Source organism: Anneissia japonica, unplaced genomic scaffold (genome assembly GCF_011630105.1).
Source record: "Anneissia japonica isolate Jap-2015-1 unplaced genomic scaffold, ASM1163010v1 scaffold2392_len1475705_cov187, whole genome shotgun sequence".
NCBI lineage: Eukaryota > Metazoa > Echinodermata > Crinoidea > Comatulida > Comatulidae > Anneissia > Anneissia japonica.
This window is the reverse complement of record NW_022751777.1, coordinates 1,132,233-1,147,011: the sequence shown is the minus strand read 5'-3', so window position 1 is coordinate 1,147,011 and position 14,779 is coordinate 1,132,233. Positions and strand designations below refer to the sequence as shown.

The 14,779-nt window shown below is 34.5% G+C and overlaps 1 protein-coding gene across 2 annotated transcripts in view; it reads right to left on the bottom strand.

Moving 5' to 3' along the window:
* The window catches only part of LOC117121853 (QRFP-like peptide receptor), a 25,197-nt gene extending 14,515 nt beyond the window's left edge, over window positions 1-10,682 (bottom strand). Inside the window, exon 1 of one of the 2 annotated variants that reach the window (XM_033267239.1) lies at window positions 10,654-10,682. The gene's annotated coding sequence lies outside the window, so the exon portion shown is untranslated. Of the gene's footprint in view, window positions 1-687; window positions 836-10,653 lie in introns of those variants that run through there. The other variant, XM_033267238.1, reaches the window with a different exon arrangement.
* Between the last annotated feature and the right edge of the window lie 4,097 nt (window positions 10,683-14,779).

Below are 14,779 nucleotides of genomic sequence, written 5' to 3'. Positions count from 1 at the left end.
ATCAATTCCACGAAAATTTATAAAATCAAAATTATTTTTAACTATTCTAGCAGCTCGTTTTTGTAGCCTTAATAGAATGTTTTTGTTTTTGTTAGACGTAGTTCCCCACACTGAGATTGCATAGTCCATACAGAGTTGTATTGTACTTCTATAAAGAATATTTAGAAAAGATTCATTTAGTGTTTCTGCCAATTTATTTAGGATGTTAATTTTGTACCCAATAGTTTTATTTAATTTTCGAATATGGTCATTCCAGGTAAGGTTTTCATCAATTTGAAGTCCTAAATAACGGATGTTTTTTACCTCATCAATGGTTTCATTACCAACATGAATGTTCAAAGAGGAAAGAGGGCGAACATTTCTATTTTTAATTAACATAAGTTTGGTTTTGGTAGAATTTACAAGTAATTTATTAAATTTATACCAATTTGCGACATTATTCATTATTGATTGAAATTTGATATTGATATTTTCTACCGATTTGTCAGTAGTGTAGATGACAACATCATCCGCATATATGCTACATGATCCTGGAGATACATATTGTGGAAGGTCATTAATAAATAATGAAAATAAGATCGGTCCTAACACACTACCCTGTGGGATATGTTGTCCATATCCTTCAGAAAAGAAAAAGATATTTATGCCTTCGCCAAACCTATCCTAAAAGTGTTTTATATCACTTACCTCTTCTTAAAACTTCTACCCACTGTTGCATACGACTACCGAGTGCACATAAACAACAGTATTACCTTATGAGGCTTTCGCTTACATTCATTAGCTCCTGCTTAATTTCAATGGTGTCTGTAACTACCGGCTTTTCACCAAGACTACAAGCCTGATTACATTATAACAGTGTTAGTCTTAATGCCTGCAGCATGTAAGCCAATCGAAATATGCAATTCAACCTTATTGGTCAGTTCATATTGAACGCGCAACATTATGATAGTTAAGTAATAAAATTGTTTGCACTGACGAATATCTTTCAGTCAGCAACTACTAATGAGTTTCTGATCACGATATTTGCTATTTTGTTAACAATTACATCAATAACTTTCTCAATTGAGGTTTACATACACTGCGGATGCGGGGGTTTGTGTATGCAAATCACCATAGAGACACTTGAATAAAATAATATGTGATGTATGATTAAAGCATTGAGGAACGTCCATGATTATGAACATTGTAATCGTCCCATAATGAAGTTGAGTAACGGAGGGAACAGTTACTGTGAACTGTCACTGTTCCCTGAATAACGTAATGATTTCACAAATTATTATTCATTATATAGGCCTAATATTATAAGCCACTTTAACTTTTCACCCCCAAAATTAATCACCTCTTACTTTGACCACAATATACCACTCAACATTGTTTTAAGGTAATCCATTGGTTGCTTTACATTATCATTTTTAATTTATTCTTTAAAGTTTCTGTGACATTGTCTTTTTATGGGGTACCATACGCAGCAAAAGTCCATTTTGAAATCAAAATATAATTGCAAAATTCAATGTCTAATTTATCAAAAAATAAACAAAACTTAGGTCTAATTTCTCAAAACGAAGCTCTAATTTTTCAACAAAAAAAAATTCAAAATGTAGCTCTAATTTCTTTAAAATTCAGGCCCTACTTCTAATTTTTCAAAACGTATGTCTGACTGATCCAACGCCCTCTCTAAATTTGTTCCAAAACGTAAATCAAAACCACCGAAGCATGACTGGTTTGATTTACATTTTGAAACAACCCTAGATATGCGAAATGTAAATCAAAACCAGCCAGCCAAGCATGACGGGCTCATTTCATTAATGATGGGGAAATCAAAGTAGTACTACCACCAGTGACCTACACACACAGGGATAGCCTTGGCAGTATGCCACTTACCGAGTCCCTCCTTTCTCTCTTAATCTCATTGATACCATCATACTACTCAAACACAGTCCAGTCCAGACGGTGTAGGACCGTTTCTTGATGTTGGCCTATTTTAATATGGAAATAAGTTTTACTTTTTTGGTCTTTTTCTTGTAATTAGGGTCATGCTTTTGTGCAATTTCTAGCTTGTCTGTTTCTCTGTATATCGTTTTTATGTATATATTTTATGACTCTATTTACGAATAAATTCAGTCAATCAATCTACCAAATTGTTTTTTTAGAACAAAATCCTTTTTAGGTACTCCTAATTATTTATGTTTTCTATGTTTTTTATTTACATTTTAAGGAATATTTTGGTGGATTTTACACCAAAAAAATCGGATTGGTGCTTTATGATCTGGTATATGACCTAGATGTTATAAACGAATGCAGATATTTAATGATTTGGTTTTAACATGGGTTTTGTCAATAAACTTCACAATAGAACTTGAAAGGCTACAACAACATTATTTTATTGTGTATCAATTTTTCAATTGAAATATAATCAATTTGGTTAAAAATATAATTCAAGTTCCTTAAAAAAAAAGTAAACATGTTCAAAGCCTGTCTAAAAGATCTTAATCAAAATAATTTTTGAGACATATCTGCATGCAATATATCTGAATGCAAAATTTATCCTTATGCCAGATGTTCTTTTTGCTATCATCAATCAAATTTCTTTATTATTTTCATATTCATAATATCCGTAAGTTTGTTTTTTCGGTTGGAAATGGGCTCGCATTTAAGCAAGGCTCAGCTTTTGGATAGTTAAGGAATCAGTGAAGAAAATCTGCATCGTTTATATGGAAGCAAAAAGAAAATCTATTATGGTCGAGGGATACAGCCTATAAAACCGAGATTGGTGACTATGTATTACGGTACCATCCACAGACACCTTGGATGAAAATGATAGTAATAAAGATGAGGTAAGTCACAACATTCTACTAATCACAATACAGTAAGACAAAAAATAACAAATTTTTCTGTTTTTTTTTTTGTTTTTGTTTTTTTTAAATCAGGGTCTGTCAGACATTACAACAGCTTAAAATGGTTAGCATGTCATAGAGATGTGTGTAAATTTCATGAATCCCATGACAGTTTTTGAGGATGATGTTAACATATTAACTTTTTCTTTATTTCAAAATTTGATAGAATGTGTGAATTGCTACCATCTTGTTTCATGAAATGAACACCAATGCACATCAAATACATTGTCAGATGAAGGAGATATAGATTTTGGTGACAAAAATGTTGCAAAACTGAAATTAATTGCCTTTCATCTTGCAGGAGATTTTGATGAAGTCATTGCAATTCTGACTAACAAATCGGATACCGTACTCGCGCTTTCTGAGGGCGCTTATTTAAACGGGGCGCTTATGAAAACAGAATGGAAATTGAGGGGCGCTTATGGGAATAGATGAAAATCGAGGGGTTCTTATGGAAAATTTTTAATTCAAGAGGCACTTTTTGAATGAAAAGAGATTATATAAGGAAATCACGAATGGTGGATAGAAAAGATAATCGTCCAGAGAAAATAGCTCATTACAAGAATGCGTGAATATTTACATAACAGCAAAATAGCAGATGCTAGTGGTTAGCTTGTTGGCCTTCGGACAATTGAGATTAGCAGGATGGCAGGATAATTGTAACTAGATGGGAATGTGCAAGAGAAATATCCTCATTTTGATATTGACTGAAGAAGAATGTGTTTCCACTCTACATCTCAAATCATACCAACAACAGTCCCAGTATTGAATGGATTATTGACTTGCTAAAAAGAAAATATTATGGGGCGCTTATTCAAACGTGGCGCTTAAGGAAATTTTCACGTTAGGAGAGGCGGTTATTCAAACGGGGCGCTTATTCGCGCGAGTACGGTACTCTAAATATACCGTAAGCTTTCAATTATTTACAGACGTTTATGTCTGCGAAAATGTTTAAATTCTCTGGCAATATTCAAGTATAAGAATTGAGCATTATGTATAGGAGGAATGAACATAATTTGGCAAGGAATTTTCAGCTGCAGTCGCTGCTGATGCTAATGTTGATATTGCTGCTAATGCTTTTGATGCTAATGCTGCTGCTGATGGTGCTGCTGATAATCTGATGAAGCTGCTGTTGCTGATGTTGCTGCTAATGATAATTATGCTGATGTTGCTGCTGCTAATGCTACTGATGTTGTTACTGATGATAATGGTGCTGCTGATGCTGCCACTGATAATGATTTGCTGAAGCTGCTGCTGATGATGATCTGCCGATGATGATTAATACTGTTGATGCAACAGATGATGTTGATGCTAATGCTGCTGATGCTTAAGCTGCTAATGTTGCCGCTGGTGTTGCTGCTGATACTAATTTTGCAGATAATGGTCAACTGAAGCTGCTACTACTGTTGCTACTGATGCTAATACTGATGTTGCTGCTGATGTTGTCGCTACTGCTGATGTTTTTGCTGCCAATGTTTTTCATGCTGATCTGCTGCATTGCTAATGTTAACGCTGATGTTGTCGTTTTTATTATTACCTATTTTTATTATTGTCTATGCTATTATAATCATTATTGACTCATTGCTGGATAAAAACGTTTCTAAAATTATGACATTGTACGTTGTATTCCCCCAGTCACCAAGCCTATATAAGTGTCTTCCTAGGCGTAGCCACATATATAGGCCTAATTAATATTGTTTTCATACAATATTATCACATGTAATACCCCAAACTCAGATTGCACTTTACCTGCATGGACGTGTTCTTAAAATTTCTACTCATGAATGCGTACACCAAGAAATTGATCGCACTTCCGCCATACGCCACCAAACCTGACGTGATTTCCAGTACTGTATTGTCAAACGCGTTTCTCTTATATAAATTTTATATTTCAAAAAAATATAAAAAAAACGTGTAATCAACGATGGAATCCAACTGACACAAACCAGCACAACAATGATCACGACCATTCGAAAAGTTTTATCAACATGGCAATCCTTTCTGCATGGCCCATATGCATCGCCCTTTTTTTTTTTTTTTTTTTTTTTGTTATTTTTTCGGAAGATGCTTTCGCTTTCTTAAGAATCTTGGCATAGCAGTGTATCATAAGGTACAATGGGAAAAATAGGAACACAGCAAGGAGAATACACTCATATTTTGTTTGTATGAAGTATATAATTACGGCAGCTGAAAGGGAAATCCCCAAACGGCAACCAGAACATACTTGCAGCGTGTTGTAATTATTCTTCGATTCATCGGATTAATTATAACATCATGGCGATCAATAGATTGAAAATGGACGCTACTGAAGATGAGTAAAAAAAACTGTTGCTTCACGATGTAACAAAATCCTGTGTGACTACTGTGCTCGGTGATGCCAACGATCAGAAGAGGATGCAGAGAGAAAAACTTCTGTGATAATTATATACAAAATTGAAAAATGTATCTATAAAGATTAAAATTCAGAACATTTCGCTTGACTTATAAATAGTACATATCTTTAATGTTTTAGTATAGGTGTAATTACTTCATATACTGTAACCAGTTAATATAGGTACAGTACGGTAACAATCATCATTATTTTCTACAGAAATCTATTTAGCTGAAAGTGGATAACTTTCAAAATAGTCTATAGTTTAATCATGGGGTCTTCCATACGAAACGATGTTATTTGCTCGCTAGCAATCTCATCTAACTGAGGCAAAGCATACTTTCCTTGTAAAATAAATTATGTGGATTGATAAAATTCATAATGGAATTAATTGTTCTTACAAACATATGTATGTGGGGCATACTGTATGTTTAATCAGGTCAACTGTACGCACGCAACAGTTATCATAGAATAATCAATCAATTTAATCCGATCTTACTTTTCGGAATCAACTTTTTCTGCCTCTAAATTAACTTACACTCGTTGGTGCGCTGTTCAGACGTCATAGACGTTTGAGCCGATCTCCCATTTGTTAGTCACAACGTGTAAGAAGATAATCTTTTGGGATCATTATAACGATCGAGTAAATAATTAACACCAATTATAACTACAGCTAATTTACTGGTGGAACTGCCAAATTAACTTGCCTTAAAACAGGAGCAAATAGAATTGGCAAGTCTACCTCGTGTCTATCGCTTTTCTATGGTGGCCCATAATGTCACGGCCACATTTTCGAAATTCACGGCAACAACTTTTTAAATCACACGGCACACATTAAAAGTCACCGCATACTTTCAAAATTCACCGCACACCTTTAAAAACCACGGCACACATTCAAAATTCACTGCACACTTTAAAACCCACGGCACACTTTCAAAATTCAACGGCAACAACTTTTGAAATGTCACGTCAAACTTTCAAAATCACAACCCGCCATGGAAAGTACAACTTCCGCCGTGAGATTCACGACGGAAGTGATTGTCTCACGGAGGAAGTGATTGTCTCGGCGGAAGTGATAGAACTTAATTCTTAAAACTTTTGGCCGCCAGTGGGAACATGGGAGTTGCTAAAACAACCACTTCAGCCTGGGCTACAATGTCGGACTAGGAGACCAGCCAATGCCCAGTCCAGCTGCCCGGTCCCACTTTAGTCTAGGCCTCGTTCTCTTTTACGTTAAGCTAGGTCTATGCAGAATATGACCCTGGCCTAGGCCCCTTCTCTATGCCTGGCTACTGAAGAATCCTGTACTGAATTATTATTTAATAAATAACTTTTATGCAATTACATTACAATACAGACATTGGAAAGTTAATATCATTACTTATTATTAACTTTCTGTTACCCTTTCTCTTCTTCTGGAATATAGGCCTATTATAGCCATGGCAATTTTGTTTAAAAGCATGAAACAATAAATATGATAAATCTTAACTTTAGCAATCACACATAAACACACTCACGCATGATGATTATGAAACGGCAAACTGGCGACGTATCTAGTAAGGATCATGGCTTGAATAAGCCGAATCGGCCCAGAAAAGAATAAGATTAGCAATCATGTTGTAAAAATTGTAATTTTGATTTATTAGGCCCATTGTCTCTTCCAGTATAATTGTTCATCCGATTAAAATTGGAAAACTCATAGACAGAGTATTTTATTGTAGTAGCCATTGAAGTAGTATTATCCTGATTAGATCATTTATTGTTTTCATTTTTTTTTCTATGATTACGGCTTCCCTACCTCTAAAATAAAACAAGCTATAGCCCTATGTATTACTTTACTCTTTGCATTGATAATATTCCAGAGATCCTAATTTTGAAAAAACAGACAAACAAAAACAAAAAACAGGGACATAGGCCTAACTTATTATTATTATTATTATTATTATTATTATTATTATTATTATTATTATTATTATTATTATTATTATTATTATTATTATTATTATTATTATTTTGTCTTACTGTATGTATGTTATTGTATTTTGCTATGCCTTGTAATTACCAGGGCCCCCTTTTTTAAACTAAAACAACCACTTCAGCCGAGGGATCGTGGCTTCTTATGGTGACGACACGACATGCATAATTTCAGCTGTACTACCGGGGCTAGCTCTCCCCGACAGGGGGGGGGGGGTTGAGAGGGTGGGGCCTGGCTCCGCGCAATTTTGTCCCGTTTTTCGTGACACGTTTAAAAGCCAAACGTGTTTAGACATAGCTTAATGTATTTAGTATCTTGACGAGTTTAGCATTAATGATGTGCTTAGGTATTTGACATCATGATGTCAAATAGACATCATGATGTCAAATAGACATCATGATGTCAAATACCTAAGCACATCCAATACTAAACACGTCAGAAACTTAAACACATTAGGCCGGACCTAAACACGTTTAGCTTTTAAGCGTGTCACCAAAAATGGGACAACACTGCGCGGAGCTTTGTGTTTAAATGCTCCATGCTGTTTTTACAGTGTATTCTACGCCTATTTAATTTTTACTTCATTTCAATTCGGTGCCATATATTGCACTACTAATTTCAACACTTTTACAATGTTATTGAACTGGTGGTATTGTTTGCACGTTTCTAGATCATAATAATCTAATTTTGACTGCTTGTATAGTGCTTTTTGAAAAATGTTTTTATACCTGATCATTGGGTCCTAACTTCAATCATTTTGTTTTAATTCAATTTATTGTTTAACGTTGTAATTAAATGTTTAGATTTACAAAGTGCATTTTAACTGACTATAAATCGAACTTGCGTATAAGTAAGTATAAGGTTGGGAAGCGATCTCGCATATCAACACTAGCTTTCGATGTTGTGAGCATACATTTGTACTTGCTCTTACAAAACTGATGAAGGCCTATAGGCTAGGCATAGTCAATATGTTTTTTTACATAATGGCTTAGTCACCCCATAGGCCTATTTTTTTTGATTAAATTATAATATTGTAATATGGACTGTCGGGTATTAAAAGGTGATTTTTGTTATAAACAGACTGATCTATTGCACAAATTAACGATAATGAGCAAAGTTATGATATATTATGTTAAACAGTATAAGTAAGATATATTATATCATAATATAATCATTGAAACCAGATTCAATTTCAGCTTTTGATGATTGACGACGTTTTGTAACAAATTGATGTTTTCATTGAATTTTTTTGAACGATATTTCTATCCTGGCTATCGCATTGATCAATAGAGTAAAAATTCCACTTTTGGGAGCTGGTTATATGGAAACAACGTTTGCATGGGATAAATCTTTACTTCTTTACAGAGTACCGGTACTGTTATAAAAATTATAAAATTATAATGTATTGCGCCCTCTTTTGCATGATGTTAACTACGAATTTTTTTTTAAACCGGAAATCTCCCCAAACAAGAGCCAGTATGGGTAATGGGCTAGAAGGGAAGCGCCAGTAGAGCAAAAAAAAAAAAAATTACATTCCTCTTAGAATAAAGAGAGTCATAAGCCTGAGGAAACCAACGTAAACTTTGAAAGAATACCCTGCAACCCTCGTGTACAATAAACAGTCTTGTAATTTACGGTACCGGTATTTATTTAAAGAAAAATGAATATTTGGTCATTAATTAAAAGTATTAGAAGTAATTAAGTGAATCCTTGCCGTGCCACAAGGGCCCATAATGCTGTAGCTTATCCCCAGTTTCAAGTAGCGGGAAGCAGATAAGAATGTGAGGCGCCTAGGTGGGACACTAGGGGTGCGTTCGGGCTACTGTATCTTCGATCTTTGTTTTCTGGAAACAGAGTAAATTTATAATTTTATAAAGGGTAAAAGAAAATCGGATGCTCACTCGACTTGGGCCTATGTACTGTAATAAAGAAAGCAGATGAGCACATCTTGCAAAATGCTGTAAATATAGCCAATGCCGTAGCCAGAATTTTTAAACAGTGAGGGACAATATCAGGGTGGACCCACTTTGCTCGTAAATCCAAATAATGTGGACCCATTTTTATAAGTTAGACCCATTTTACACAAAAATATTAAAAATCTGGACCCATTTTCTAAAACGTTTACACATTTTAGACAAAATATCAGAAATCTGGACGCATTATTAAAAAAATGGATTCATTTCATGCATAAAACTGTATAATTTGGACCCATTTTTAAAAAAGTGGACCCATTCTTTGTGGACCCATTAGAAAATTCGTGTTGGACTGTCCCAACTGTCCCACTAGCTGGCTACAGTATTCAATATAGCTCCTACCTAATAATAGGCCTAAACCACTTCTCGCAGGTGCCAGATTAAAATGTATTGTTGCCTCGCAAGTGTTTATCTATAACACTGAATATGTTTTCTATTTGCGTCTTTATTTAGAGGTAGACCTATGTTGTGTCTGTACGCGCTTTTCCTTTGTAAATATCTCAGGTTCCAAACTTCAGAAGTTGCTAATGACGCCCTTCTGCGATGTAAAAGCTGCAACACATGACAACCCGTAGCCAGTGGAACACTTACTGTTTACATTCATATCCCGGATTGTTGTGGCCTGAGCCAGCTGGGCAAGGCGAATCAAATTCTCATAATTTAGCCCCATCGCTCCACATTTCCGCAACTGAATTTGATTATTATGAACAGTAATAGCTGCGGAACGGATTGATATCAAAGAGGTTTATAATTGATCCCAAATGACCGATGACAATTGTTTTTGTTACTGTATATTTCGCTTTGATTTTTCCGAAAGGTTTTCCGTAGGAGTCCAGTAGTGGCGAGTGTAAACACATGGTACGCAACTGGCACCGCTGTGCGTGAGAACGCGAACGAATCTGTGTAGTTCACTACGGTATATACGGTATCAAACCTAGGGTGCAAAATTTCAGAAATGAAAAATGAAAATATGCTTTTACTTTTGTTTTTTTTTATCACTTTATAAAATTAGCCTCGATGTGAAACCTACGATTGTCTCAAACTTTGTATTCTTGTTTTATTTTTTATTTTATTTTATTTTTTATTTTTGTAAATTTTCCATTTAGACGAATATTAGGCCTAATAATGAATTAATATTGTAGGACAATTACATATGAATTGATACACTGCTGTTTTATCAATCTATGACATTACTTTTCTTTTAACTATCACGCACATATGTTGGAGCCACGGTCAGGCCATCACTAAAAGCATGCCACTATGCCAAGGCATCACATTCATCATCGTCATCATTAGGCCTATTGTCATCAAAGTCATCATCTTAATCATCACTATCATAATCATCCACAACATCATCATCATTTTTTTCAAAACTTTGTGCATTTAGATAAAAAATCATTTCGTGGTAGGACCTCTGCAGCCACGAAAAGAAAAACTTACCTCATTCAAACCGAGGGTTCTAACATTGCGTCTCCATCCACCCTATCACAAAAAGCTGTATGCGCTCCCGATTCTTAGTGCTTAATGTACGTAACTTTATCATTTATTGTCTGCTACGGTATAGGTCTGTGTCCATGGAGATATAAATACGATCCATGAATCGACTAAATAATTAAAACTGATTAGAAACAAATCGATAAAGACCTACGGTGCTAGAAAACAAACACAGTACATGACTGATGTGTCACTTAAAAAACAACTTAAAATCAAACAATTACATCTCATAGAGCATGATAAAATGATTTATTAATGCCTCAGGCGGAATTGGGCATAAGACAGTCTACTACAAACTCAACCGTTTACTTAAATTTCAAAAGACAATGTAAGGTCCTATATTAAATTATTGTATCATGCCTATTCGTAACACGCGTTTTATTAAATTGCAAATGTTTGGTACTGTATATCACACAATACTTCAACTCGTGTAATATACATAGTCATTATAGATTAATTCGTGTTAATTTAGTCTTGCACGGAATTTTTCATGGAAGAATAAGCATCTCAGTTCATCTAGTTATTACAATGTATCTTTCTACCATTTTCGCAATACATATAAACGATAATACAACTTTCATAATTTGGTCTTCCCTTTCATGTAACCAACATTTTCAAACCTGAGTGCTTTTCTGGGCCAATCTATAGCATATAGATTTAAAGTCTGTTACTCACTGCGTGCGACGGCGACGAGACGGTGACGGTAACGCGACGAAGAACAACTCCGCCATAGCAAAGGTCTTCGGCCCTTCTGGCTTGATGAAGAACAACTGCTTTCTACGTGTGATATGAGGTATTTGATACACAGGTACTTTTTGTTTGTAACATTGATTTTATTTAGAAATTTAAAAAAAAATAACTCGACACGATGTAAAAAATCAATCGTAATTCGATTACATAGTGTGGAGGGGGTGGGGTTTAATCAAACATTGACGACATTCAGACCGATCCCATAATGCAAGAGGAGAGAAAATTTATTCCTGAGATTTTCTTCCACGAACTTACATAATTCTCCTAGTTTCGAATGAACTTTTCGAATTAATGTTTATTGTACTTGTCTACGATGTTTACTATATTTTCATCATGCTTCTTGTAACAAAATCCCATAGATTTTTCCCTGGTTTCGATTCCCAGGCACCAATTTGTATCAATTTCACAGTTCACACAGCAAATGTCATAAACATTTGCGAGGTTTGTTCTGAAGGACCAACGTCGTGGAATGTATTTTCTCAGGTTTTACCCCCATGACGACCAATACCCGTTCATCATATTGGATGGTCCCCTGGTGGCCACACTAAAATAATACTGTATTGTAAACATTTTTCTTTTTCAAGTAATATCTTCAAAGCTAGGATCCAGAGGAAAAACAATTTTAATATGTTGTAGAACTGACTTTTTTCTAAGAGCGTTTGACGAAAACTCATACATTTCTGAATATTTAAAAGCAGTTTTTTTAATATTGAAAAAAAAAATGCATCTCACAAGCCGTTTCCGAGTTTTTCGTTAAATATGCTTTCTGCGTCTTACGAACATGAATTTATACAAGATATTTAAAAAATGTATTCTATTCCGGAGCCTGGGTTCAATTTTCCGAAGCAATCCATTAAAAAATCTACGGGTGTGAATGAGGACGATTATTTTCTTTTAAATCGTTTAATAAATGTAGGAGTACTACGTTCATGTCGTCGAATGTGCACGAAACATTGACGAACACTATGTGCATTCCATCATAAAAATCGGCCTAATTGTAAAATTAATATTTATAGTAAGTCATTAGTTTTGAAAAACTAGTTTCCAACGGTGTCCAATCAAAATTTGGTGTGAAAAAAAAAAACAAAACAAACAAATTGCGGTATAAGAATTCCTGGCAGGGGTCAAGGGACATAGACGATTGGATGGAAGCTTCGAATTCTCATTACTATGGCAACTTTGATGCCCAAATACACACCCATTACACCCTTCCTCACTGGATACGGGCCTGAATGAAATGTTTGAATGTAGGGCTTTTAACTCATCACGTATGGTATCGCATATAAATTGAGTTGCCAATAGCTAATGATTTAGCGTGTTCCCCAAGTCTAATTCATGACGTGTTACCGAGAAATGATTCCAACCGACGCATTCACCGAAAAACGAGTCATCAGTCAACACCAGTCAACACCTCACTAGATTTGATATTTAACACTCATTGGAATGACCCGGCATGATTAAAGAAATTACATTCAATTTGTAACTAATCCAAGTTAACAATGTGTACACAGCCAACTTATTTCTCTCCTCCCCATTATATCCAATCCCCTCTCCACTCCATAGTCCATCCCACTCCATATCCTCCTTTATTGATCAAACTGATCTGTGAAATGTTAAAGCCGTTGATAACATAGTTTCAGTGTCAGGCAAGGTTCCCCAACCCTGTAACAGAAATCGTAGACGTACGGTAATGAATTGGAATACTACAAAGTTATTAAGGACTGTTCCATTTCGATTTACCAGGAACCTCACTTGCTTAAAATCCTTTTTTCAATTCAGTGAAACGTTTAGCCGTTTAGATAATATTCTATACTGTGTCGTTAGTCTTCAATAGTATTTTATTTTCTTTACAGTGTTCTTTTCGCTTTGGCCTAATTTGCATTCTATTTTCCATGCATATTGTTATTTTAAGTGGTACGCAAATTACCACTGAATATCATTGTATATACTTCTCATCCCATATTGTAATAACGCCGCTGAAAATTTATTCTGCATGTGTTTCTTTTGTACTGAAAACTCGTTTTTCAATATTTTGCAGATTCATATTTAGTGTAACATTTTTATTTTGCAATTTTGACAAAATATAAAGAAAGGTAAGGTATTTCAAGTAGAGAGAATTCATTTCACTAATCATTCAACAGATGACTACCGTCCTTGGCTGGTTTTTAAAACAAATTGCAAAACCTATAATTCAGCGATGGTTAGAAGTTAATATTTTTCATTCAAACTTTATCCATTTTATTTGTTGTTCTAATTTATTAATTTATTTTTTATGCTTTTTTTTTCAAGATTTTAACTTCATACTATATCTTTAGTCACGATCGAATAAAAAGCGGGAACATCAGAGTGATGATTTAGGCCTACATATAATTACGTGATAACTAACTGTATATATTTTGTTAAGCTACCGTGGTCAAATTTATGTTTAAATGATGCGCAAGCTGTAAAAGTTGCTCGATAGATAAAAAAAAATGAATCTAATAGCATAAAAACCAAATCATATTAACCTCCGAACATGAAAATTCTTGAAAGGTGGTTGTCCTCTGAACCCCAATGATCATGATCGTATTACGAATACTAATAATAATAATATAAATGTCTGTTGAACGTTGTTGATTTGGTGATGAGGGAGCAAACAGTGCTAACTCCGATTCTACAATACTTAAGGTCATATGATGGTTGCTAAGTTCGTAGGCCTAGTCGTAAGGTGAATGAACGACGATGTCGAGGCTGTTTATATTTTCTTTAAATTTGTAGAAATTAAATTACAAATATAAAAAAGTACTCTTGACAAATTAAATTGCAATTTTTGTATCAGGTAGTACCTAAAAGTACAAATATACAGTTTTCGTGCCGAGTTGCTCCCAGCAGACGAAATTACGTAATAATATTCCCAATCAAGATGTTTTCGATCATATTAGAAATTATGACATTTTAATTCGAAGTAATTACAGTAATCCTTGTCGTCATTGTAGTTTTAATTATTATTATTATTATTTTTTTTTTTTGTAAATCATTTATTTCATTCCTTTACAAGAGTGAGTGACTTGCCACTTACAGTGGCGCTCTATCAAGTTTCGATTATGAGGAGAGGAAAATGTTATCAAACCGACAAAATGTTTGGTTGGTAGTACAATCAGTTTTCTTTCATAAAGAATTTGACATGTAATTCAATAAAAGAACTTCAGTGATAACAACAATTACGTGTAGCCCCTTTTCGGCAACACTACCCGTCCTTCTAAATTTACGTGAGACGGAGACAAAAGACATTGTTTTATTGATTTAAGTGTTTTCAAAGTACCTGAAATTTAATTTATTACAA